The sequence below is a fragment of the Columba livia genome, chromosome 9 (assembly GCF_036013475.1).
Source record: "Columba livia isolate bColLiv1 breed racing homer chromosome 9, bColLiv1.pat.W.v2, whole genome shotgun sequence".
NCBI classification, from domain to species: domain Eukaryota; kingdom Metazoa; phylum Chordata; class Aves; order Columbiformes; family Columbidae; genus Columba; species Columba livia.
In genome coordinates, this window is record NC_088610.1 from 25253555 (window position 1) to 25257518 (window position 3964).

General features: G+C 44.5%; 1 long non-coding RNA gene across 1 annotated transcript; it reads left to right on the forward strand.

Moving 5' to 3' along the window:
- The first annotated feature begins 1143 nt into the window (after positions 1 to 1143).
- Positions 1144 to 3964, forward strand: LOC135580201 (uncharacterized). The gene is made up of 3 exons (XR_010474513.1): positions 1144 to 1236; positions 1462 to 1633; positions 1777 to 3964. It is a non-coding gene; the product is annotated as an uncharacterized LOC135580201 (long non-coding RNA).

Consider the following 3964-nt stretch of genomic DNA (forward strand, 5'->3'; position numbering starts at 1 on the left):
CACATTTTTTAATAAGCAATATTTAAAATATTAGCTGCTTCAGAGCTGATATAAAAATAACAGCCGAGTTCCTTCCTGGTGGGAAGAAAGAAACATGTAAATAAGCTCACACATACACAGAGTAAAAAATGCTTTATATTGAAAGATTTATAGTCTGTATTTCTGGGTCCTCCCAGTTCATACAGATGAAAATGGGCATTTTATCATCAGTGTGATGATAAAAGCACAAAAAGGCATGTGAGAACAAGAAAAAAGGAGAGGTGGGTCTAACACAAAGCAAAGGGAAAAGGCACTGACATGAGGGTGGGCTCACAGACGATGGCAAAGGCGCAGCAGTGGGAGCTGTGTGCGGAGCAATATTGCAGGTTCTCACTGAGCGGAGCAGCAGGGAAGGGAGGTGTGTGTGGTGGGGACAGTTGATCATGTTTGCAGTGTTATGGCAAGGCCAGGAGTGGATTACGTGTGTCAGGCTCCAGCTTCCCTGGCAGCTTCAGAGGGATTAGGAACGGTGCTGGTTCAGGCACTGGGGAGGTGATGGGACTCTTATCTCCTGTACATGAGTTTTCAGTAATGAGGGGAGGAAGGACACTGGGGACTGGAGAGGAAAATGCAAGATCTTTGACCTCAGGCTAAGTGAAAGTTGCAGAGTAAGCTGGGGCATTTTATATTAAAGGTGAGGGATATTCTGGCAGCTTGTTCACTGGGAGACAGAAACCAATCTAGCAGGTTGGCTAGGATGAAAAAGAGAAGTTTGTGGTGTAATCCTTGCAGTATCTGTTGGTGGTCAGCCTTCTCCCAATGGGAAGTGGTGAAAGGAGCAGAGACGCTGATGAGGTTGTACAAACACCAGGAAGCAAGCATTTTATAGAGAAGCCTGTGCCTTGGGCTAGAAATTGGAAAACAAGACTAACTGATAGACATCTTGACAGACACCCCTATTTATTAAGAAGTATGGTGGGGAATGGGTTCAGTAGCTTGTTTCTTTTCCCTTTGACAGACAGGCACGTTGCCAGGGCCCTGAGGGTGCTAATAGTCCTTAACAGCCCTGAGCATCTTCACCTGCAGCTTCCACCCACACCCCTGCCCATTGGCATAGGAGCCTATTTAAGCTCAGCCTTGGGCTACAGCTCTGTGATCACATGTCTGACTGCAGATGTGGCTTTTCTTCTGTGTGCTTCAGGTTTACTCCTCAATGCCCGGCAGAGTGCAAGTTTTCAGCTATAGTGGCACTTGCAGGTGACTTACAGCCTAGCTCTCCCCATGGCTGAGTGGGTACAAATAAAAGGGTAGCGTGGTGTTTGTGGCACTATGGGAGGTGAGGCTGCATACTGAGACAAACTGGGACTCTTACAGGTCTTGGGTTTTTTCCTCTCACTGATCAGGCTGGATGACTGTTCAAAGGTATGGTAACATCCTGACCCTATTTGCAACCTTCACTAAAAGCTTCTTTCCCTCTTGCAGGACAAGGAACACAGCTGTCTGAGTCTTGTCCTGGAGCAGCATGAGGAGCACTGTCCTCCCTGGTGCCGCTACTTTCTATGCTGGAAGGTAGCTTCTCTGTGGTGCATTAATGCACTTGTTAAACCTTTACAAATTGAGCTTGTTTCACCAAATGCTGGAAGGCTGAGGGGAGGTAAGATGTGGGTGCTGCTTGTAGTGCTGAGCAGCATTTCCAGCAGTGAGCACATAGCATGACTGCTCTCTTCAGTTATATCATCCAGATCAATATATTGAACTTCATAAAAGCTACCTCCTTGTTTTTTTTTTCAAATGTAGGCATCTCCATTTGCAGCTGAAACCATCTCCTGACAGCTGGATGTTCTCTCTGGGCTAATGCTCTGCTCCTGGGTAGCCAGGTCCCTGCCAGCACAGCAGGAGACTATGCAGCACTTGTCCCTTCATGTGTGGCTTTTGGTCTGACAACCACTACAGTGATACAGCCCCTAATGTGGTCTCATTGATTGCTGGTATCAAATATACTGGGAACTTGCTCAGATTTCCTTGATGGATTTTTTGTAATCAAGCCCATCTCTTCATCAATCTGTTTTAATCAATTTTATTGTCCGTAGGGAAGAGCTGTTTGTGGGCAGGTATGACTTTAGTGATATTGAAGCAGCCTTGGAGCATGAATCAAAGGGAAGAAGAGATCCTGAGTGTAGAGAAGCTTCTATTCATCCTACTAAAATCTTAACATTGTTTGGTAACAAAATATTTAATGCACTTTTATTTAAAGAAACAGCTCTGAAATGAAAGCAATAAACAGCTGCTGATGGCTTAATAGCTTAAGTGTAGTTGGGGCATTCAATCAATCTGAAAAGCAGTTTATTGTGTATCTATTTCCAAATGGTGGAGGTTATTGCTATGATACATCTAACTATAATGGCAATGGGAAAAATATATCCTCTCCTGAGAGGTCTGAAAGGGCTCAGTGACCAGTTTGTTAGATTCCCTGCTGAGTTCAGTCATTTGTGGCTGTGCTTAATAGCTGAGTATGGCTAAAACCAAGAACTGACCAGTTTCTCAAAAAAGGTGGCTTGGAAACAAACTCAGGACTAATGTGGGTGCAGGAAGGGAGAGGCAGCTTTGATACCAGATTCTGGATGCTGCTGCCTCTCATTGTTCCTGCAGCAGAGCTGCTTGGAAGAAAACACTCCTCACTGCAATGCACCTTCTATGGTGCTCACAGGCATTGCCAGCTTATCTCCTGAGGAAACAAAATGTAGGCAACCAAGGGGACTTGTTGGATATAATATTCTATTTTGCCTACAGCAAAAATAGTTTGAAACCAGTAGCATATTCTAAGTCACTTTGGTGGTAGCCTAGATGTGACTTCTGTAATTCATGTGGAAATTTGCAGATAAGACTGTAGAGAAAATGTGTTGGTGACAGAAGGAGAGAAGTTTCCCTGTAGCTGTTGTTTGCTTGCCCAGGAGCACCAGTTTGAGTGATGACCAGATGGTCCAGCCTCCAGTGTAAGCAGCCTTGCATTGACCCGTGAGGAAGCCAAACCTGGTGCTTGGAGCTGGCAGTGCTGCTCTGGGAGAGGAAGGGATGGAAGGGAGAGACGAGAGCCCCTTGCAGGAGCTGAGGACACCAGGGTGTTCCTGGTGAGAAGCACTGGGGTACCTGGCAGGAGCATCTCATCAGGAGCCAAGCTGTACCAGTCCTGCTGCCAGTGGAGCTGCTCCTTGCTTTGGTTTCACTGCCTGCTGCTCTACACAGCACTGCCTACTCTCTGAACACCTGGGAGCTCATTTGCATCTACAAGTATAACCTTTCTTCAGACAGAGGTTAAAATAGTAAGTTGAAATATATGTGGGCAGATACTTTCTTGTTTGGTTTCAAACTGATATAAGTGTAGAGCTATTCCTTAACTCTATGGTTTGTAAATTTGACCTTCACCTTGACAGTTCACTCTAGCACATGTGAAAGTGGTTCATTTTAACCTGGCTATCTCTAATTGCACTACAGTTATTCTGTTAATAGTTTTGTAATTATCAAAATCCATTTGCTGTATCTATCTTTGATTGCCTCCAGGGACTACTATAATCAGGAACATCAAACCAGTTTCTGGTGGGGATAAATTTCTGTTCACAAGAACTGGAAATATTTGCCATCTTGGGCAACCCAGTATCAGCAGACAATTTTAGTGCTTCTGTATTCACAAAAAGCAAAGCAGTGTTTGAAGGAAAGAAGTTGAAGCTATGGATGCCTGAAAGATCTAGGACAATTCACACTTGTCTGAGCACAGCATATCCTAGTCACAGAAATCTCCTTTTGATCTGTACTATCTGGACCAAATTGCTGGAGGAAATAATAAAACTTTTGTGCTTTCCTGGTCTATATATCACTGCTATTGGTTGTTTCTGAGATGCAAAATTGTTGCACACCTCTAGAGAACATTTTGTTGGCTCAGCCCCAGGGCAAAGTACTTCAAATGCAGCTGTAAGTGCCTTAAATAAGT